We start from the raw sequence: 23787 nt of genomic DNA on the forward strand, positions 1-23787 counted from the left end.
AAACTATTAATAAATATATTTTATAATGTATAATATATTGATATATATAAATATAAATATATATTTATATGTAATAAATATATTCACCAATCTATAAAATGCTAATGTACAAGACACTTCATAGTTGCTAAGGAAAAGTGAGATATATGCTTTTAATAAAAAGATATAAGATATGACATACTCAGATATACATTCCACATTTTCCCTGGGGGCCCCTCCTCATTTAACAAACAATACAATTATTAAAATAACTTGGAAGAATGACGAGCCTATTTGGACAGAGCAGTGGCCCCTCACGAAAGAGAAATTACAGGCAGCTAAGGAACTTATAGATGCACAACTAGAATTAAAACATATTGAAGAGTCTTGTTCTCCTTGGAACTCTGCTATCTTTGTCATAAAAAAAAACAACAAAAAACCTAACAAATGGCGTCTCCTAACAGACCTTAGAAAAGTTAGTGCATCTGTGAAACCTATGGGTGCATTGCAACCAGGACAAGATTGCTTTTTTAATAAACCTTTACACCCTTTAGACCAATAGAGATTCGCTTTCTCTCTCTCTTATCCTAATCATATTAGACCTCATAAACGGTACCAATAGACTGTACTGCCACAAGAGATGATGAATTTGCCCACCATGTGTCAGTACTACGTAGCCAAAACCCTTGAGCCTGTGAGAAAGCAATTTCCTAACTTTCTTGTTATTCAGTATATGGATGATATATTGTTTTCGGCTCCATCTATCTTAAACACTGAACACATGTTTGATATAGCTCAACTATGCTTTAAAAACTCTAGATGAATCATTGACCCTGAAAAAATTCAAACCTCTACACCATACTATTACTTGGGGTTCGTTGTTAATAGGCAACGCATTACTCCCCAACTAACTCAGATCCGTGCTGATAAATTATCAACCGTAAATGATTTTCAAAAGCTCTTAGGGGATATTAATTGGATTAGACCTTCTTTAGGCATTGCTAATTATCAACTGAATAGTCTATTTAGTACTTTAAAAGGAGATCCTGATTTAAATAGCCCTTGTTCACTTTCTCAAGAGGCACGAGAAGAACTCTGTTTGGTGCAAAATAAATTAGAAAAACAATTTCTTACTCGCATCAAAATAGATTTACCTCTAGAATTGTTTATACTCCCCTCTCATTCTCCCACAGGACTTATTGCCCAACAAGAAGACCCAGTAAAATGGATCTATATCCGTTTTATGGAAATAAAGTCACTTACACCCAACCTTGATTTAATTGCTCTAATCGTTATCAATGGAAGAATTAGGACTAAAACTCTAATTGGCTCCGATCCTCATAAAATTGTAATACCTATCAATAAATACATATTACAGGTATTCCTTATAATCCACAGACACAAGACATAGTCAAAATAAACACATCACACACTAAAGTTACAAATAAAAAAAATTAAAAAGGGGAATACACAGGTACACTACTGTCTTCCTTATCTAAAGCAGACTTTACTAGCTTCTAACATATTTTCTAAACCTATAACTATTGTTACTACAGCTTTATTTGTTTTAAATTTTTTAACCTCTTCTTAAGATTCGACCCAAGGGGGCCCCCGGCATTCAAAATGGAGATGAAATAAGAACCCCAGGAAGAAGAAATTCCAATACGGGCCATGTCTGCTCCAAAGATCTCCAGAAAGCACCGCCTTCGACGGCATCACCCCGATGATCTCCTCACTTGGAGACAAATAAAAGCCCTACTAATCAAGCTGAAAATTTGGTCTCTCAACAGGGGTTGCCTCCGAGTCCTGAGTACATTCTCCCGGCAATGCTCAGTCTTTTGGCCTGTACCTCCCCCTGCTCAAGCTCAGACTAACACCCAACCCCCCTCTATTGCAGGTGGTCGAATGGACGGAGAGAGGACCAATCATTTCAACTAATGACTATACATATGCTTTCTCCCTAGTACATGAAAGGGCCTTCATACCCTGGGCAGGAAAGAAAACTAATTAATATTTCTTTAGGCTATGAAGTCCTTCCCTTGTGCACGGGCCCAGCAAAATTGTGCATAAACGTCAGCCGACAAATTTGGGCTGACAAATTTAGGCTTTCATCCTACCTCCAAAAGAAGACTTTCAGACACTGCTTGGATTATTTACTGCCCTTTCGTTGTCTGTAAACCATGTTTATACTACTGAAACTTTCGGGAAAGAGTTAGGGAAAGAACAAAGAACTTTATGCAAAGGGTTTACTTATAAAAACTTTACTTATACTCCCATTCCTTGGGACAAATGTCAAACCAATCAAGAAAATCAATGTTTGTGGCTAATCATACAATTGTTGCTTGGGGACCCCATGGTATGTGGTTATCTGACTGCTCAGATGATATTAACAACACTGTGTGTGATATGGAAGGTCACTGACACTATGATGGAACATTACTATGACAAACGACTTCTTGAGTGACTTGACCATGGATTAGCCCCACCTCCTCCTAAGATCGTCCTCCATAAACAGAGTGGGCCTGAACAATGGGCCATTTGGAAACTTGCTGCAAGCATCAGAGCACAGAACAACTTGGAACTTGGACCGGACATTTCATAGGGACCAGTCGTCACAATAACTATTTCTTTCGCTACAGTCAGTCATATTTTATACAGGCCTGTGTCCCACTTCCTTTTGTTATAGCCATAGAAAATTTACAATTTAATAAGACTTTTACATTCTGTAACTTGTATTAATTGCAAACTATATACTTGTATTAACACCTCTATTTCTTTAAGCTTTTTGTGTTATTCCTGTTCACGTCAATCACAGTGCCTACAACTGGGAACAAATCAAATTTCATTTAATAAATATACGTGATAATGCCTCTCTGAATGTACAACTACTATAAAAGAAAATCTTTAAAACTTTTTTCTAAAAATCTGCCCTCTTCCCCTAATTTGGAAACTTTAGCTGAACAAATTACCTGGGCTAGACCCACGAGGATGGTTTCAAAGTATTACCCACAGTATCGGGTCTGGAACTGTAGCTTTGGTGATTGTCTTGATAATTTTATTTGTTGTTTACCGTCACCTTTCTATAAGGTTGGTTAATACTAACCAAATTCATTTGGTCAAGACCTTTTTTTTACAAATATAATAAAATAGAGGGAATTGTCAGGAAGCATTTAACAAGAGGCTTCCTGTGTGCTGTTTTGGATCTGTCAGGAATTCTCTGCTCCTTATTAATTCCTGAAGAGGAGAGGCAAGCCTCTCCCACGGGCTGAAGAATCCAGGCATTTCCTTCATTAGTTTTTCTATACAGTGATAAGTACCCTCTTCCTTCCTGTGAACCATATGGTAAAAGTGATCGTATACAACTCTCTTTCCCTTTAATATGGATCACCTATGTTTTGTAAGTCTGGAATTTTAATCTTTATCTTTGCTGAGAATAACTACCTTGTAAGACAGTATATATTTCCACACCATGTTGATTAAAACACCTTTGTTCCATCAGAGCTCTGGTCCCCATGTATTTCTCTCTCTCTCTCTCTCTCTCTCTCTCTCTTTCAGGATGATCTCTTGGAGCGCAGAGGCTCTCTGAGTTCACTTTCCTACCCGGGCTTCTAAGACCCTCTCGAGAAGGTGCTGTCCGTCTTCACTCCATCGAGAGGGCACCTGAGGCCTCCGTGAACAGAGCAAGTCCCATGTCGGGGGCTTTATTGGCTTTCTGCATAAATCAAGGAATATCAGCCTTTTTCTCTCCTTTACCTTCTCATCATCGACCGTAGACCACCAGGTTCCAGTCCATTAAAAGACTTCAACAAGGTGAGAGCAGCCAGGGACTACGCCCGTCGGATTGGCCTTCACCCAGTGAAGCGTTGGGGTTGTGTTTCATTTTGTTAGCATAGTTGTGGGCCCTGCTGGCCAGGGCATTTTGGCCTTAGTGGGCAGGATCGACCCCAGCAGTTTACCTTGTAAGAGGTTGTGCAGGTGCTGCATAGAGGATGGGCGGGAGCCCCACAAGAAGGGAAACACTGGCTGGAGGAGTCACGGGGGCATGTGGACTGAGCTATCAAGTCAGTCCTTGAAGCAGAAAGGCTAAGCCCCTTAACGTCTCCCTTCTTCCAAGGAAAGAATACACTGGCTGGAAGAGTCTCTGGGGCATGAGGATCGAGCTAGAGAGTCAGTCCTTGAAGCAGAAAGGCTAAGCCCGTTAATGTCTCCCATCTTACAAACCACGGACCAATGTGTCCAGTATTTTAATGACGGGTACCTACTGCTTACGTGTATGACATACACCCTCATAGCTTCACATGTCTACTACATGCCTCTTACAAGTGCTGGGCACTGTTCTGGGTGCTGGACACTCAGTATGTAGTAGGGGATATGTAGTCCAGGATCTTTCTATTTCTGCAAAGAAAAATAGAAGAACAAAAGACTCCGTGTGGTTCAGCTTGAGCAAGTTCACCACGTGGACGGCCCTGCATGCATGTAAATTGTGGTAAAATACATATAACATAAATTTAACATTTTAACCACTTGATTGAATGACTGGGTGGCTTCAGTGGAGTCAGGCTAACAGATGGCCTTGGGGTGCCATCCACCTTTGTCCCAGAGGAACACTCCAAATCTTGGTGGCCTTGTAGACCTTCCCTTTATTCTTCACTCTCCCCAGTGGCTCTAGGTCATTGGTCTGTGTGTCATTTAAGAATCTCTTTATCCACTTTGTTGTTAGGTTTATGTTTTGGAAAGCTTCTCAGACGTCCCTGGGACTTGAGAAGGCAGGCTTGGATTCTGGGTTCTCCCCTGCCACGTGCCTGCCAGGTCGAGGTGGAGGCCAAAGGCCAGTCTGAGTTGTGGTGGTCTATGTGGTCTTGGGGTCAGTGGACCCCCTCTTCTCTGGAAGGGCAAGGAGATCCTTTGTGTGAAGCCTGGAGAGACTTGACAGGGTCAGTCTTCACAGTCTCTCTCTCTTTTTAATTTATATTTGCATTTAGTTTCCCCTTTAACTGTTTTCTAGGAGTTTCCAACTCCTAGTGTAGAACTCAAAATATGCAGGGAGCAGCTTCTTAAAAGAGAAGAGGAAATTGCTGAACTGAAAGCAGAAAGAAGCAACACCAGGGTCAGTAGGGGGATTCTCATGTGTTGACATTTGCCCCACGTGGGTCACCGCTAGCCTCCGTGTTGCTGTCTTTAAACTCTGTCTGATTTTCAAGTCATTTTTCACATCTTCCCACTGAGCAGACCAGGGTGGATCAGTTCGGGGTTCTCATACCTTACTCCAAATTTATGATGAGAGCTAATGTAATTTTAGTACCTTTGAGAGGGGAGTTCTCAACTTACATTTTTGTCCACGCTACACTTTGTGTGGGATCTTAGTTCCCCAATCAGGGATTAAAACCCATGACCCCTGCAGAAGGGTGGAGTCTTAACTACTGGGCCCCTGGGGAAGTCCACTCTTAACTTTAGACTGAACTGGCAGGATTCCAACGTGCCTTAGCATGTTTCCAGCTGTAGCGTGAGGCTGAAAGGAGTTATCGGCCCTGAAGTCAAGCATGAGGTTGAAAGTGCCCCTTTGGCCCTGCCCTGCAGCTGCTGTTGGAACACCTGGGGTTACTGGTTTCCCGGTACGTTCCATCCCTCTGGATTACAGTGGGCAAGTGGCAGGCACAGTCCCCAGCTAACATGACCAGTGAGGTGGAGGTGCTCAGGGCACTGAAATTGCTGTTTGAGCACCACAAGGCCCTGGACGAGAAGGTACCAGCCACCCATCCATCCTGGATTTGTACACTTAGTGCCTTGTTTTGACCTCACCGATTGCCTGGAAGTGCTGTGTTCCTTCCCTGTCAAAACAAGGCTAAGGCTTCCTTTCCCCCTTAGAGACCCTCCTACGGCTCTCTAAGCCACGAGTAAGACCTGACTAAGGAGATCGCACTCAGGAAGTCATAGAAAAGCAGTCACAGGAGGAGAGCCAGTTGAAGGAGTGCCTGGCAGCCCTCTCTTTCCACGTTACAGATCTGGAGGAAGACCTGGACACGGCCAGGAAGAACCTCCTCAAGTCCAAGGACATGAACACGAAACTGCAGTGGGACATCCGCGAAGTGAGTGATGGCGGTCCTGTCTGCCTGAGGTGGACTGTGGGTCCCTTCTTCTCCCGGTGATCTCAGCCTTGGGATGGCTGCGTGAGTAAGAGCAGAGCACTGGAGAGACCACAACTGGCTGCCTCCTCACCTCTGCGTTGAGGTCTCTGGGGTAGAAGAGGCCTGGTCCAGGCAGTCCGTTGGCAGTGGACCGACATGAGGGCAGCCCTGGCGCTGTGCTGCACCCTGGGTGTGGACTCCTCCTTTCCACAAGTTCTAGGGGGCCCATTGTGCTCCTTTTGTAAAAACTCATTCATCCATTCATTCATTAATTGGTGTATAGTGGCTTTACACTGCTATGTCAATTTCTGCTGTACAGCAAAGTGAATCAATCATCTATCTATCTATCTGTCTATCTATCTGCCTCTCTTTTAGATTTCCTGCCCATTTACTTCACCACAGAGCACTGAGTAGACTTCCCTGTGCTGTACACTAGGTCCTTACTCATTGACTTTATGTGTAGTATCAGTACTGTATATATGTCAACCCCAGTCTCCCAGTTCATCCCCGCCTCCACCTGCCTGTTGAATGCTGAAATTTCCTTCTGATTCCCTCAGACGAGTCTGGCGACATCTGTGGAGCCCGTTCTCTCAGAGAGATGGGAGCATGCTGTGTGGGCTCTGCTGAGGCAGCTTGCCTGGCCATCTTCTCGAGTTTTCTGAGGTTCCGCTCCTTGAAGGGATGTGTGACAGTGATACAGTCAGACAAGTCGAGTGATGTTTGCTCACCCTCAGATCTTCAGGCCCGAAGAAATGTGGAATCATGATGTTTCTGGCGGTCGTGTCTGTGGGGGTCATGATTTATGAAAAACATTCCAGGGATGTGGTGCTGCTACGGGAATCGTCCCCACTGCCAGTCAGCCAGCCAGTCAGCCACCTTGTCCTTCTGGTGGGAAAGTGTTGCCCCGCACTGCCGGTGGGCACTGGCTGGTGATGAAGAGTCAGGCGGGGTTGTGCTGGCGTGGCTGTTGGGAGCGTTGCCCGGAGCTCAGTGAGCAGCTGAGGGGCCGTCCATCCGTTGGTGGGCGGTGGGCGGTGTCGGGTGCTCGCAGACCCTCCCAGAGCAGGGTCACTAACAACCGCCAGGGGGCGCCCTTCTGCCTGTGATCTTCTCCAGGCTTGGTTTCTCCTCCCCGCTGGCATCTCTGCTGTCCTTCCCCGGTTGGCCTCGTAGTCCGACCTTTTGTCTTCCAGAAGCTCTGCCACTAAGGAGGCTAAACGGTTCAAACTTCCTTCCCAGCTTAGGAAGGTAGAATGTGTGCCTCGCGCGTCCTGCTGCCTGCACTGGCTTGCCACATGCAGTCCGAGGAGGGGGCGCAGTGGCGGCGGTTGCGGCGCCCAGGGCAGAGGGGAGCACGTCTTCTCTCACGAGCCGGTCACCAGCACCCTCCGTGAGCCACGCGTCACACACAAAACTGCACAGGCTGCGTGAGCAGGCATGCGGGCATGCCCCCCACGAACCTGGGGCCGGTGGTCCACACAGAGCATGGTCTGCTTGCCGCCCCTGCGGTCACAGCCCGCGTGCCGTCGGGACAGGGTCGTTGAGAGCGGAGCTGATGCTGTTCTTGGCGGACAGGCGGGAGAGAGTCATGGCAGCATGGAGAATAGGCTGTGCCAGATGGAGGCCCAACTGGAGGAGAACAAGGAGCTGCAGCGGGTGCCTGTGCTGACGGGGAGGCGGCGTCTGGGCAGGAGACACGGCTTGGGCAGGGGCCAGAGCTGCCTTTCTCCGCCGCTCCCTTCTCTGCCGCCGAGTGTGTGCATGTGTGGCCCCATCTGCTGATCCGGGCACCCACCTCCTTGGGAGCAGGGCCAGAGGTGGTCGCCCATAGGCAGTGGGCAGGAGCCAGGGCGTCCCCACGTTCAAAGAGGCTGCTTGTTGCTCTGACCAGCCAGTCTGGGAGCTGCTTGGGATACAGGTGGACCTCCCAACTGCCCCTCAGACAAACCTGAGGGTGCCAGCCCAGGGCCCATGAAACTGAAGGCATGGTGCCCAGGTGTGGAGCCTGCTTGCCTCGGACGTGGCGCTGGAGTCCCACATGCCAAACTGCTGGTCCAGACACGGTGTATGTGTAGGATGGCTGCTCCTAGGCAGGACGAGAACCGTAGTTGCGCTGCGACAGAAGGTGCGTCAGGAAAGGGTGATGGTGGAGGCTCACATCACCGAGTCCTGAGAGAGGTTTCCTGGAAAGGTTGGCCACACGGCGATACAGACCATTCAGGAAATGGAGTGGGGATCCCAGGTCCAGCCTCACATGTTAGTACTGTCCCCACTATGCCTGTGTTCTTGGGCCTGGACTGCAGAGCCTCAAAGACGGGCTCCCAGGGGGCAGTGGTTCTGACTCCCATTGTGAGACCTGTGGTGAGGCGCCTTCCCGGCTTAGGCAGAGAGCTCAGTGGCTCCCGATCAGGGGTGCTCTTCCTTACTTTCAGAACTGCTGTTCAGAGGCTGTTGAGATCAGGATGCTGTTTATGACTAAGCCAATTCAAAGTCAACTTTTGTTTTGCTTTAAAAATCTTTGAATGCCGATGCCTTATTGTGGAAGCTGTGACAGGTTTTATTTCCTTGGGCTCAAAAATCACTGCAGACGGTGACTGCAGCCATGAGATTAAAAACTGCTTGCTCCTTGGAAAGCTATGACAAACATAGACAGCATATTGAAAAGTAGAGACATCACTTGCTGACAAAGATCCATATAGTCAAAGCTATGGTTTTACCAGTAGTCACGGATGGGTGTGAGAATTGGACCATAAAGAAGGCTGAGCCCTGAAGAACTGATGCTTTCGAATTGTGTTGCTGGAGAAGACTCTGTTCTAACAGAAAATAAACTGTTTTTAAATGTATTACAATAGAAAATTTCAAACATGCACAAAAGTGGATGGAGTAGTATAATAAATACCCATGACCCATCAATTAATCTCAGCAATTTTTAACACAAAGCCAATCTCAACTAGATCATTCTTCTCTCCATTTCTTTATACAGTAGATTCTAAAACAGCTTTTTAAACCTTGAAATTGAATTGATGCTCATTTTATAAAACACAGCCTTGCCAACTTTGTTATTACATTTAAAAAATGCTTGAGGTAATTATTTCCAGTTTTTTAATATGAATTTTCATATTGGAAAAGACCCTGATGCTGGGAAAGATTGAAGGCAGGAAGAGAGTGGATGACAGAGGATGAGATGGTTGGATGGCATCACCAACTCAATGGACATGAGTTTGAGCAGATGCTTAGCAGAAGTCAAGTTACATTTTCCTTATGCTAATCCACTGCTGTAACACGTATAGCATTTCTGGTTTTGAACACTGAATGTGTTTGCATTATAGTTGAATTTAGAGTGTGTGGCTGTTATGTGTGGTTCAGAATTCTGAGTAGTCCTTTCTGGGATCACCTGAAAGCTGAGACAAAGCGTGAGCCCTTCACGTGGACTGTGCTGTGCGTCAGAAAGATAATACGAGCCACCTACACAATCAAAAATTTCCTAAAACCCAATGGGCTCCTTGACATCCTTCTTTCACTGTGAGTCTTGAAATCTTCTGTGTGATTTCCACATCTAGTGTTGCACCAGCCTGTCTCACGTGCTCAGGGGCTGCACGAGGCGAGTGACTGCCATGGCCGACAGCACAGAGCTTCCAGGTTGAGTCGAGTGACTCGGAAACTTGGCCCGTTTGACTTGTTTTACCCCATAAGGAAGTGAAGTGGGCTGTAGAGGAATGAATGTGAGGAATGCCCAGGAATGCAGGTGAGCTCCATGGAGACCGTTTAAAGCAACGAGAGGAGTGAGGGCAATAGAGTGAGTTGTGTCCCCCTGACCCGAACCCCCGCCTGAAGTCGAGCTTCTCTCTACAGACTTCATCGTTGTTAATGGCTTGCCATGTTTCCTCCAGAGAAACCTTTTCTGCGCCTGAGATGGAACTTCCTCCTCATTGTGGTTTATGGGTGAATATTGTTCTGAGTGTTTATATTTTCTAGGGACTCCTAGAGAACATTTTCTCAGAATTAAAATGTTCGGAGTGGATACCTACTCACATAACCTGTTCTGCACATTTTGGTGCAAGTCATTTTACATCAGGAAAGCAAGCGGTGCAGGCTGTGTCATTTGCTGTTTCGTAGGACCAGCTGATTCTAAACCTGGAAACCCTGAGAGCTGAACTGGACCAGATGAGAGTGCGAGGGGCTCCCTTCCACTATGGGTAGGCTGCTCCCCCGGGCAGCTCCCCTCAGCGCTGTCGAGTGTGACAAGGGCCTGTCTGGTGTGTGGACAGTATGACTGGGTGTTGCTCATGGTCGCACCTCAAGGAGCCTGTAGCTTCGTGACCAGCGAGAGGGAAGAGACAAGCATCGTTCCTTAGGGTCAAACTTGGTACCATGGAGTGGTAGTCACAGTATTGACAACACTCAAAACCACAGGCAGAGATTTGGAAGTGTGGGGGCAACCAGTTGATATTTGGGTGTATTCATTTGAGGGGCCTGACAGACTGTGACACTGATGTTTCGGAAGAGTCGCAGAAGGTTAATGACCTGTAGTCTTTTTTACATGAATGGAGACTGAGACATGACTTGCCGTTGACTGTGGTGGGAGGAATCACCTGGCTTGTGAATGAGGCGAGCAGATTACTGAGCATCCTGATTTTTTCTTCCTCATTGTTCGAGGGGTGGTAATTCTTATTAAGTATTTAAATGTTTCTTTGGCTTCTTCACGGAAAAATGGTCACAAGTGAGAGACAAACTTTAGCAAAGGTCATTAAGTGCTTAACTGGTGACATTCATTCATCTGTAGGAAATCGACTACTGCTTGAAGCCTGACTTAGGAGACAGTTTGGAGCCCATACGCATATTTCTGTGTTTGTGTACTTAGGGGATCCTCACAGTCCAGGGCCCCAACCCAGCCTTCTTCTAGAGTAAGGGGATATCATTTGAGACAAAGGCAGAGCCAGAAACTGGCAGGTGGAGTCCGAAACCACAGTGGGTGGAGTTCAAGGAGAGCACGTGCCCTGCAATATGGATAGGGGACATGGCTGGACTTGCTGGTAGAGCTCCCCCAAGGTGAGAGGCTGGTGCTGTCAGAAGTGGGGAACCCCTGCTCCCGGGATGGACAAGGTGAGTGTGAGGCAGACTGTGTAGACAGTGGAGAAAGAGGAGGTGGACATGGCCTCCTGCTCTTGGGGGTTTTTGGGTAATGAGGAGGGCCCTGGTGCCAGGATCCGAGGCCTGGCATGGTTGGGGGGCTCAGATGGAGAAACCTGGGGCCTGGTCACCAGTCCCCTGTGTGTCAGTGAGTGTGAGAGACAAGAAGAGGAAGCAGCCGCGGGGCAGGAGGGCCCGCTGTGCTCTGAAGACAGTGGGCCACAGCGGCTGGTGCGAGGGAGGGGTGTCTCCAGGAGGCAGCTCTCGAGGGGTCACGGCAGTGACGTAGCAGCACAGGTGGGGCTTCGGAGTGGGGCTTGCGGGCACTGTGGGCTGGGTGGGGAGCACTATGCTGGCTCAGGAGAAAGGGAGTGGGGACTGAAAACCTGGCTCACAGGCAGGGCAGGCACAGCATATTTAGTGGGCCTCCCAGAGGAATTGGTCACCTTGTCTCTGAGACCTTCTCCGGGGGGGATAGAGCTTCGGGTGATGAGGGGGAAAGAGATGGAGGCTGCATCCCGCGAGGGGACTGGGAGGTGATGGTTGGGTGGCGACCCAACCCGGAGGCCTCTGTGGCCCTCAGAGGACCCTCAAGGGTCCGCAGTCCACAGTGGGACTGTGTCGTACCCCCTACCCAGTTCCCAAGTGTGTTCTGGCCCCAGGCCCTTGGGTGCAAGTGGGGCAGAGAAGGGAGCAGTTCTGTCAGGAGGGAGAGGAGACAGGAGGGAAGACAGGTGTGGCTCCGGGAGATTCCAGACTTCCATCTCCTATGCAACACAGTATTCCTTGCAAAACCGTCAAGCAGAGCAGCGGGTGACCCCGAGCAGGCTGAGCTGGTGGTCGGCCCTGGCCACTCTGCAGACGTATGGGGTGTCCTGTCCTCGGAGGAAGGTCCTGTCTCCCAGGTTTAGGGACTCCTGCACGTGAAGGCACCACCCTCTTCCCAGGGACAAGACTGAGCACAGCCCGGGCGGTCCTGCCGTGCAGGTGGCTCACAGTCAAGGCGGGGCCACCCTGCCTCTCAGCAGGCCCCTGCTGAGTGAGCTCCTGGCACCTGCAGGCCCAGGCCTTAGTGCTCAGGGCCTGAGCATCTGTGCTGGGCCTTGTTCAGCCCAGAGTCCAGTGACACGCTCACCTTTGTTCTAATGGGAGACACCAGTGGTGCTCAGCTCCGAGGTGTGGGTCCGAGCCCTTTCTGCTGCGGGTTGTTTGAGACACCTTTAAAAACAATGAGAGCAGTGCAGACAGTGTTCCAGGCAGACTGGTGATTGTGATCCACAGACTTCCCGTGGGAGAGGGAGGTCAGAGCAGGCGTGGGCCGAAGGGGAGGTGGGGTGCCAAGGGGAAAGCAGAGCAGGTGCAGGCCCCGCCCTGGGACCTGAGAGTGGGCTCCAGAGGGACCCTGGATGCCCCAGCCTCAGACAGCCGATCCTGTCCTAGTCAGCTCCACACCCTCGCGTCAGCACTGCCTTCCCCACATATGGGAGTTTTCCAGCTGCTGGGGATGAGCCCTGAGTGTCTGTGGAGCAGCGGGTGGCCTGTTGCTGTTGGAGCCAGAGGGCAGTGCCCTCCCGGGGGCCCTTTTGCTGTGAAATTGCCAATCTTCCAAATGGACAGGCTCTGGCTCGACTGACAGAGTGAGCTCTCTTTTCTTCTAACAGCGCTGCTCTTTGCCGTGTGTTTCAGCTGACCCCACTTGGGCAGTGCTCTGGACCTCAGGTTCCCTGTGGCAGACTGGTCAGCAGACTACTCAGGAGATCGGGCAGTGCTACAATGCCCCCAGAAAGGCCAGCTGGCAGCGTTGCACGATGAGCTGTCAGAGGCAAGGACCCCGCGGCCCTCTTCCCGTCCCTGGTGGGCACCTTGTGAGGCACCTGCCCCCTCACACTGTGGTCCTGAGGTGGGTTTGGAACAAAGCGCTGATAGGTCGCTTTATGTCTTCCCATTTTCCTTTTTCTGGCTAAGAGTTTACTTTTAAGGCATGCTTTTTTTTTTTCTTAAAATAACCAATTTGGATAACTTGTGGCCTACTGTGAGCTCCAGCATGGTACTAATTACCACAGTTTTGAAATCATCCTACGAGTAAATGGATACACATATCCATCAGCTTATAGTGAGAAGAATTCTCATTGGGAGTTTAAGTGCCTTTATCTTTTCACCTCATTCATGCCATGTATTTGTTCATACATGTCTGTGTTTTGAGCTTCCATATTCAGTGAGCAGTTAGTTTGGGCCAGACATGGTCAGAAGTAGGACTCCAGCAGTGAATTAAAAACCGTGTGTGTCCTTTATCCACTGCTACGTAACGAATCATTGCAAAGCTTAATGACTTCCTAGGGAGCAGCTCACAGTCCACAGTGCCTGTGCATTGTAGCAGGCAGGCCTGGTTCAGGGCCTCCTGAGGGCACAGACACAGGAAGGCCCCCCAGGGCTGGATGGCAGGCTTTCAGATTCACTTGGCTGCTGGGGACAGGCCCAGGTCCCTGCCGTGTGGCTTTTCCGTATGGCCTGACTCTCCTCCGAACACCCTCTAAGAGTGAGAGCGTGGGGTTTAGCCCGGGGCCTTTTGCACCCTGATCCCGAGGCCGCACACCTTCACTTCTGTTTGCAAGAGTGAGCTGCACAGTCCTGCCTCGCTTAGGGGCTGAGCAGGAGTTGCCCCTTCTGCCGCTTGAAGGGAGGAGGAGGGAAGAATTTGTGGACCCCTTTTTAAACCCGCACAGCCTGTCGAACTGTAATGAGCAGGGAAAGGAGACCAGAGTGCCCGAGTTGTCCAAGGAGGAGGGGACGATTGTGTGTGAACAGGGTGGCCAGCAAGGTGACACCAGGAGGGTGACCTTGAACCAGAGACCCCGAGGCAGGAAGAGAAGTAGCCACTTGGAGATAGAAAAAGGGTCGTGTCAACCAGTGGGGACAAGGGAGAGAGCGGGCCGCATCAGGGAGGAGCCCGGGCTCAGGCCTCAGCAGCTTGAGGCCAGAGCCTGTTTCCTGAGGTGAGGAGGGCTGCCGGGACGGGGAGCTAAGAGCTGGGCCTCGGCCCTGTTGAGGTGGACAAGCCCATGGGGTGTCCCAGGGACTTGTGAGGAGAGCAGCTGAGTGTTCCGGCCTGCATCCGGGAGAGGACTCACTCAGCTCAGGGTGGACTTGGGGTCGTGGGCATACAGATGGCATTGAAAGCCACGAGCACGGTAAAGTCATCAGGTGGGTGCCCGTGGAGAGAGATGGGGTGCAAGGGTAGAGCTGTGGGGAACCCTGCATTCCAAGGTTGAGAAGGGGTGCAAGCGACAGGAATAACTGCAGGGAGGGCAGGGCCTGGATCCCAGGGAGAGACATGCTGGGGCGGGTGTGGGGGAGGGCAAAGAGGGGAGGGGGCTTGGTAACATGGGTTCTTCAAACCCCCGGGGAGCTGCCCTGCAGGTTGGGGCACACCCACCGCCTGCTGGCAGAGAGCTAGGAACCGGGCGGGAGGGGACCATAGAGGCTGCTCCCAGGGAGCTTTCAGAGACCCACAGTGGGTGCTGCAGGGAGCCCTGGAGGAGGAATCTGCTGGTTCCCCTTGTGCTATTGGAAGGCGAGAGAAGGGAGAGGATTTGCTGACCGGGCTGATGGGGGTGAACCCATAGGCAGCTGGTTTGCTAGAGCGGAGCAGGAATGATGGCAGGTGGTCCTGGAGCCAGCGAAGGGGGTAGCCCAGGCCTGGGGTGGGGTTGTGATGAAGACAGGAGGCGAGGGCACTGGCCACAGGGGACAGGGAGCCAGCAAGCCAGCACCTCGAGGCTGCCCCTCAGTTCCTTTGAGGTCATGTTTGGGAAAGAAGGCAGGACCTGGGTGACAGTGTGGCAGAGGGGACGTTTTCAGAGAGAAGGGTGTGAGGTGTGAGAGCCGGAGGGCGGGACGGGGCCCCGTGGGCCCTCTCCCGTGTGTCTCTGATGACAGAGCCACACTTGTGGTGCGAGGGGCCGTCCCCCAGAACAGCCCGAGGGCCTGTGCCCAGAGAGGAGAGCCGCAGGGGGGCTGGCCCTCCTGTCTCCTGGCTGACCCTGCTCGCTCCTGTCTGTGGGTGTTCAGACCAGCCTGGGAAATGGAGGGCTGGAAGCCTGCGAGGATGGCACTCTCTGGTGAACTGGTACCAGAGGTGACCGCTGATAGGGACCCAGTGGCTGCCGAGCTGAAGGGTTCTTTTTTCTTATTTTCCTCCAGCCTGGCTGATGGAGGCATGGATGTATTTTTGTAATTTTCAGTTTCTGTCTCTGACTCCATCAGCCCACCCTTTTGAATAACCTCATAGAATGCCTACCGTCCTGGGTGTCACCAGGCCATCTAGGAACTGGATTCTCCCCCTGCCCGTTTCTTCAGTCCTGCTCGATTAAGAGATGGCAGTGTCTCATGAACATGGCCCATTTATCCACAGTCAGGGTTTCCATGTAAAATTGGGTTCAGTTCCTGATAGACTTGAGCTGCCCTGAATGTTGCTGACGAGACGTGGTCCTCTCGTGCCCAGATGCAGACCCTGAAGGAGCAGAACTGGGAGCATGCAGAGCAAGCCAGCATGCTGGCCGACGTGGCCCAGGCATTTGAGAGTGACGAGGGCGTGTCTGACGACGAGGGCGACAGGGTCACCCTCTTCAGCTCGGCCACTCAGCTGTCGCCCAGCGGGCAGGCCAATGCCAAGACTCTGACTGTGATGCTTCAGGAGAAGCTGGACACCATCAATGAAGAGATTCAGTGGGTGATTGCGAACTCGGCTCCCCAGAAACTCGGTTTCTCTGAGGAGCTGTCTTCTAGGGACATCTGAGTGTTCCATAGCAAGAAACCTGACCTCAGGTCTGCTTCAAGAATTTTCAGTTTTTAGATTGCCCTTGCTTATAGAGCTCGGTCAGCCAGGGCGTTCTATCCACGGTGTGGTGTCAGCACTCTGTGGGGGGGCGTTGTGGGGTGTGCCCCATCAGCTCTGAGCCCCAAGGTGGGTGAGGTGCCGAGGCGGTGTCCCCTATGGCCCTTGCACCCTCCTGTGTCCCTCGGAGCCCCCCACGTTCTGGTGAAAAGCCACCTGGTGAAAGCTGGAGTTTTGGGGTTGGCAAATTCCCACTCAGATCTGCATTTTCCTTTTTAACTTAATGCAGTGTGAAGATTGGCTTGTTGTAAGACAGTGGTCCAAGGACATGTTTTTGAGTTTTTCACATCTCATCAGTATATTTAAGATGTTTTCTTTAGACACCATCTTGGCAGTTATAACAATTTTCAAAATGGGATAGAATCCAAAGGCCTCCCTCGTGGTGAGCAGGGGGCCTTGGGTCTGGGTGCGGCCGGGTGGCTGGGGGCCCCGAGGCCTGCCTGGTGCCACACCCGCACAGCTATGCCCGTGTCCCGAGTCCACGTTCAGAGTGGCCGCAGGCTGGTGACCCTGCACAGGACCAGGCAGAGCTGCTGCTCAGACTGTTCTCGCCACGTCAGCCCAGGCTGAGGTGCCCTTTCCTGTCGGCCGAGTGCGGGGATCCCGGGGAAAGGCAGGGGGTGAATGGGACAACCAGCAAACGCAGGTGGTGTCGCCTGCCCATTTGACGCCAAGACAGACAGCTTTGTGGGCCGTGTTTGAGCACAGACGAGCTCAGAAAGATGATCTTTCTGCATCCCTGCAGGAAGTATGGAATGGTTATATATTAATATTTTTATTTTTACAGCAAGTTGTCAGGTAAAAGTGATTTTTCCTTATTTGACAAGTTGACTTGATGTAAATGGTAAATTCTGTCCATCAACTTGTAATCAACAGTGAAAAACTTTCAAGATGTATGAGTAGAAGTGAAGCTGGAGAGTTTACTGTCTGTAAGAATCTTGTATTTTAATTTGAAAGTCATTTTATTTGCATAATCGTGTATTTAAACTGCTATATAAAAACATCCACCACACATTAGGGGAGAAGAGCAGAAACTGTGAATTCTAGGTTAATGCAGCACATTGACATGAACCCAGAAACTCACACAAAGCTGGTGGAGAACTTCATCAAGTGATGCGTTTGTATATACACAACCTTAAAAAAAAAAAAAAATCAACTCAGCACTTCATCTGGTCTGGAGACTTGTGTTTAGAAACTGCAGCTTGTTCGTGAATTGCTGTTTTGATTATACAGAGTTCCTGATTCGCAGTGGAAAAGACTTGAGGCACTGACATGCATCTCTGCCCTGAGAGCAGGGGAAGTAAGGGTTGTCAACTTGAGGTATCTCCTCAGAGGAAGAGAGTTGCCACCAGGGTCCCTGCAGAAGGTTAGAGTAAATAAGTGAAATCAAGCGTGAATGATCAGGGGCCAGTAAGACTCAACGCTAAGTCATTCTAAGTTTGAGAATATTCAAAAGAGGAAACGTAGAACCTTTTGGCTGAGATGTTCATTGAGCAACTGTTTCTGGAATTTGCTAATCATGACACAGAATGCCAGCCCAAATTTATTGTCCAGACAGGTTCCTCTGCTGACAAAGGCAGGTGATGCATTTTATTCTATTTTAGGTTGATCGAAGAAGAGAAGGAGAACACGGAGCAGCGGGCCGAGGAGACTGAGAGCAGGGAGGGCAGGGGGAGCTTAGGCAGCCTCTGTCGTTTTAAATCAGTGAGCTCCCTCAACCTGCTTCCCACCTCCTTGCATGCTGGCTCCTGCCCGCCCCTGCCCAAGCCCAGAACGAGGCGGCACAGCCCGGCACAGGAGGGAGACCAGCTGGGCATCATGACTCTGGTATGTGTCTGCCTCCTCCCTGCCGCATCCCTCCCCCAGCACGCTGTTTTTTGTTTGTTTTTTGATTTTTCTCTTTATACCCAGAAGAAAATCAGGTACATTTGCTACGCTCAGAGGTCTAAAAGTTTTTAAACCGCCTAGTCTTTAATCATTCCACAATGGCACAGTGACAAATTAGTCTTGATATTTGGACCACCAACTTAGCATGTCATCATGAACTCAGCCAGAGCCTGCCTCTGTAACGTTGGGCCTGGCCTGTGCTGGGCACAGCAGCTGCAGGGAAGTTTCTGTTCTCAGGGAGCAGACAGCTTTGTGAAAGTAACTATAGGCAGCTGTCATGGCGTGGGAAAGTCGTGCAGCACATTTTCCATTGGGAATGCCTGGCTACAGGGTACAGGGCATGCGGTGGGAACAAAACCAAGAATCTACACTGGTCTGCTTGCTGATGGACCTGGCCACGCACTCCGGCCAGCTCTGCGTGTGAAACCAGGTTAAAAGCCCAGTGCCCCAGGGCCCCAGGGAAGATGTCAGGCTGCCTCACTTTTCCAAGTCTAAAACTGGGATGACGACCTAGGGCTTTTGGTGACAAAGTGTGTGGCTCTAAAGCACATGTTCCAGCTTTCTTGGGTGTTTAGCTTAGGTGTTGTGAGTGCATTGCTGTTTACCCCATGAAATCACGTGTACAAACACTCTGCTTTGTAACTGGACTTGTATTATCTCTTTTTTCTGTTACCACCCATTTCACGTTAGCTGCATTGTTAGTCAGCTTATAATTAAATTAACCGTGAATCATTTTAGAGGCCTGTGAAGTGGTAACTAGTCCATTTTGTGGTCTTTTGACACTGTTTTTATAATTTGCATCATTGGCTAATTAGTTGATATTTAAAATTCTTTGACGATTTCTCTGTGGTTTCATGCTTGATTTCTTTCCGAATATTTATGAAAAGAACAGTTCTGTATGTTTTCCTTGCTGTTGGAGTTCTCTGACAGTGTGTCTGCTTTCATCATTGGTTTTGATTTCCTGTCTCATCCTGTTGTCTGCTTAGTCGTCCTCAATCCAGATCCCCCCCCCCAGCCCCCGAGGCTGTAGTTTACTCATCCATCTCCCCTCCCCCGTCCCCCCACTTCCTCTGGTCATAGCAGTGCTGTGGTCCACAGCGTGAGTCCCCTTAGTCGGGTTTGTGCTTTGTCTTCCTGTCTCATTAAATGGTGTTTTTCCCCCATAGCAGTAATTTGAATTGGTGTATCACTATGCATTTACAGGAGAAGGCAATGGCAACCCACTCCAGTACTCTTGCCTGGAAAATCCCATGGATGGAGGAGCCTGGTAGGCTGCAGTCCATGGGGTCACACAGAGTTGGACAGGACTGAAGGGACTTAGCAGCAGCAGCACGCAGGTATAAGCATAATGTAGATGGATCCTAAACTACATATCATGTGTAATTCATAAATGAGATTGTGCTTACATGAAGAAATGATCCTCTTAAGTGTAGAATTAATGGACTTTTAGATATGCAGATGACACCACCCTTATGGCAGAAAGTGAAGAGGAACTAGAAAGCCTTTTGATGAAAGTGAAAAAGGAGAGTGAAACAGTTGGCTTAAAGCTCACCATTCAGAAAACTAAGATCATGGCATCTGGTCCCATCACTTTATGGGAAATAGATGGGGAAACAGTGTCAGGCGTTATTTTTGCGGGCTCCAAAATCACGGCAGATGGTGATTGCAGCCATGAAATTAAAAAGACGCTTACTCCTTGGAAGGAAAGTTAATGACCAACCTAGATAGGATATTAAAAAGCAGAGACATTACTTTGCCAACAAAGGTCCATCTAGTCAAGGCTATGGTTTTTCCAGTGGTCATGTTTGGATATGAAAGTTGGGATGTGAAGAAAGCCGAGCGCTGAAGAATTGATGCTTTTGAGCTGTGGTGTTGGAGAAGACTCTTGAGAGTGAGTCCCTTGGACTGCAGGGAGATGCAACCAGTCCATTCTAAAGGAGATCAGTCCTGGGTGTTCATTGGAAGGACTGATGCTAAAGCTGAAACTCCAGTACTTTGGCCACCTCAAGTGAAGAGTTGACTCACTGGAAAAGACTCTGATGCTGGGAGGGATTGGGGGCAGGAGGAGAAGGGGACGACAGAGGATGAGATAGCTGGATGGCTTCACCGACTCGATGGACATGAGTTTGGTTGAACTCCAAGTGTTGGTGATGGACAGGGGGGCCTGGCGTGCTGCGATTCATGGGATCACAAAGAGTCGGACACGACTGAGCGACTGAACTGAACTGAACTGACACAATATCCTTTCTGTGTTGGTGCTTGTATTTAAGACTGTAAATCTCATCAGCTTTTGCACAGTTAATGTCTCTATTAGACTCGTTAAGAAAGTATCTTCTATAGTTAATAAAATGTAAAGACTGCACCTGCTATTATGCTAGCTTTCATTCTTACATATTATCACAGGGAACTTGCTTTAATGAATTTATTCTGAGAAGTTTTAAATCAAATTCTATGTCAGGATTTTACATTAATGTCCAAGAGCTGGTTAGATTTGTTCAATGTTAAAATAGATATTATGGTAACTTCCTCATCAGTTAAATTACTAATTTAAAATATAACATGTTTTTGATTAAGAGAAACTAACTTATAGAGAAATTTGGCTGAGAATAGACACGTGTTAAGGCCCTTTGTTGTACAGAATGCTGTGCTTTAATAAATCATGATGTTCTAATAGAATGGTATCTTCCTGAGTAATAATTTATAGTGTTTCTCTAGTAAATCTTGAATAGCTTATTTATCTTCTGTGGTCAAAAAAAATGTTCTGCTTCCAGTCATATGTTCTGTAAATCTTCATGTCACTTACATGTTTGCCGTCATTTTTGCTTTACTGTATTTGCCTCTACGGATTCTTGAAATTTTAGCTTCAGAGTCGCAATGAATCTGGTTTCTCTTCATTTCTTTGCATGCATCTATCAGCCTAGTGATTTAAGGAAGCAGTGTCGAAAGGTAAACTATTTAGTAATGTAGCACGCCTTTGTTTCTCTGTGAAGTATTAAAGAGTCCTTATCGTTTAACATGAATGAACACTGTGTGATTATGTCCTGGTGAATAATTGACGTTTTAATGGAAGTGATGAAACTCACCCACCACTTAAAATGTGCTGATGGTTCTGTTGGAAATAGGTCATTCGTTGGGACAGTTGTAACAGTGTGCCTTTCTCCCACTTGTTTGCCTTCTGATCATCTCATGCATGTTTATAATAGACATAGTATTATTTCTTATTTTTAAAATGTTCTTTACTTATGTTTTTGGCCATGCTGCACAGCTTATGGGATCTTAGTTCCCCAAGCAGGGATCAGACCAGTGTCCCGGCAGTGAAAGTGCCAAGTCTTAACCTCTGGACCACCATGGAATTTCCGCTTGGTGTTTTCATGTAAGAAATGACTGAATCAGAGCCATAGATGTTAGATTTGCGGGAAGCCAATTTAATGATGGTGGGTAGCAGTGTGCAGGAGACTCTGTGTGCCAGGCACGTGCTTTCCGAGTCTGTCATCTCAGCCCCAGGTGAGATCCAGATTGCTGCTATCCCCATTCAGCAGACATAGACACTGAGGCTTAGCGAGGCCGGGCACCCTGCCCAGGCTCTCACACCCAGCAGCACGGTGCGGACTGGTCTGATCAGAGCCTGGACACTTAACCATGGTGCTGTCCAGCCACCTTTCCTCCAGAGGCTCTCGTGTCCATCACGGCATCCCTGATGGAGGGAGCATCAGGAGGGAGCTCGCTGCCTCTCCCCTCGGGTCACTTGGATGAGCCCCTGTTGTTGGAGTCCAGTGCCCCAAGGGATGGCCTTCCTTGTCCCTCTCCTGCTCCCAGCCCACTGACGGAGTACTCCTGGGCCTTCCCGCAGGACTGGGGTGGCTGTGCTCCAGTTCAGGCAGCTCAGTGCCCAGGAGCCCTTCTCCTGGGCACAGCAGACCAGCGCTGTCCCCCTGGGGTTGGTGACCTGGGTGTGCCATTCCCCTGCTCTGTGGCCTGCTTTGCCCTCCTGTTAAGTGGACACGGTGCTGCCCATCCTGGCCATGTGGGCACCAGTGGTGTGGCTCCCATCCTGGGTAGGGCAGCCAGGCTGTGGACCCAGAGGCCTTCCTCAGGAGAAGGCCCAGGCGAAGGGGCTGGCCACAGTCCCTGACTTTGAGGCAGGTGTTTGTCTCCACTGAGTCTGTAGTCAACCCAGGTGTGTCACTTCCCTGCTCTGTTCGTTGCTGTTTTCTGATTTTTATAAATGCTTATTTTAACTTGAATTTGAGATCGATCCCTGTTCAGTTCCATGTGGATAATTTCTAGCCTTTGTAGCCTTCTGTTGTCTGAGGGTTCTTGTTAGAGCTCAGGAGAGGGTGCCCAGTTTATCCAGCTGCTGTTAAACGAGCTCAGCTGTATTTTGCACTGTCACTTTGCTGTCACCAAGCTCCCGTGGGACTGCACGGGATCAGTATTCTTTACAGAATCCCACTAAAAAGGCACAGGTTAGTTGGTTAAAACAACACACTCATTGTTTATAAAAATACATGCCATGCATGTCTCCTAAAACCTCCCCTGGCTTAACCACACACCCAGATGTGTCAGTGAGACCTGTCTGGACCCTGAGGGGTTAATCTGTTCCCCACACTGTTGCCACCACTGTCTTTCCTGTCCTCACACCCAGGACCAGCAGAAACGCTGGGAGTCCAGGAGAGATCATCTCTCTTTTTTTTTTTTTTTTAATTTGTTTATTTTTTAGTTGAAAGATAATTGCTTTACAGAATTTTCTTTTCTATCCAACCTCAACATGAATCAGCCATAGGTACCCATATATCTCCTCCCTTTTGAACCTCCCACCCCACTAGGGTGATACAAGATCATCTCTTAGTGAAGACCTGGGGGTGCCTTATGGAAACCACTGTGAGCGAATGACACTCGAACTGCGTGTAAGTACTTCAGTGAGTAGCCCCGAGTCTGTATGTTACCGAGAAATACGATCCAGGCACATGGTGTTCGCGTGGAGGGGTTAGGTACCTTTTCTGTGTTTCTCTTGTTGTCATGGGTTCCAGTAACCTGCATCATCATTACAAATGATCTTGGATGGTGGCACAAGCTGTGTCTTTTTCTCCTTCAAACAGAAAGGTCTGGACGGCTTTGCTGAGAGGTTTCGTACTCTAGCTGTGGTGCTTCTGAGCAGCATCTGGCAATGAGCACAGTCCTTTCATCAGGGCAGTTCATGCCATGCAGGGTCCACGGTGCTGGCGTCGCTCTGCTGTCCTGCCCGGCAGGGCCATCTGGTCGCTGGATTCCAGAGAGGGCAGAGCCCAGCTGCAGGAAGGCTCCCATCCATGGTCTCTGCACTCAATCGGATGCTCTCGCTGCCCCATAGCCCTGCTTCTCTTGAACAAGACAGTCCTTTAAGATGGCATTAAGCTAGAACAAGGGGGTTTTTTTGTACTTGGGGGAAAGCATAGCTAATAGATTTTCACATAAGTTTCTGGTTATAATGTAACGCCTATGTGATTGCCATTTTCAAAACAGTCTATTGTTAGCCAATTGGACACTTACCTCACTCCCTCAGCTGCCAGCTATACGGGAAGAGGTAGGAGATGACAAGACCACCATCAAATGTGAAACCTCGACCCCCGCCTTACCGCTGTCCCTTCGGCTGGGCCGCCTGCACACGGGGGCGCTGCACACAGCCACCCATGAGGACCTCAGGGACGCCCACAAGTAAGCGGCCTGTGTGCCCGTCATCAGTTTCAGGAGCCCTGCGCCTCTTGTCTTGAAGGAGTTGCAAGGATGATTTTA

The 23787-nt window shown here is 49.2% G+C and overlaps 1 long non-coding RNA gene and 1 pseudogene across 2 annotated transcripts; both read left to right on the top strand.

Annotated features, from left to right (window-relative positions):
* Window positions 1–1593: 1593 nt before the first annotated feature.
* LOC147350708 (uncharacterized) lies at window positions 1594–9017 on the top strand. The gene is made up of 2 exons (XR_015149054.1): window positions 1594–3789; window positions 5980–9017. It is a non-coding gene; the product is annotated as an uncharacterized LOC147350708 (long non-coding RNA).
* Window positions 9018–15298: 6281 nt separating this feature from the next.
* Window positions 15299–17272, top strand: LOC147350709 (liprin-alpha-1 pseudogene; annotated as a pseudogene). Its single transcript, XR_015149032.1, has one exon. The product of XR_015149032.1 is annotated as a liprin-alpha-1 pseudogene (transcript).
* Window positions 17273–23787: the final 6515 nt, after the last annotated feature.

This window comes from Bos grunniens, chromosome 20, assembly GCF_055505025.1.
Source record: "Bos grunniens cultivar Pamir isolate PY7600 chromosome 20, Bosgru_T2T1.0, whole genome shotgun sequence".
In the NCBI taxonomy this organism is placed as follows: Eukaryota; Metazoa; Chordata; class Mammalia; order Artiodactyla; family Bovidae; genus Bos; species Bos grunniens.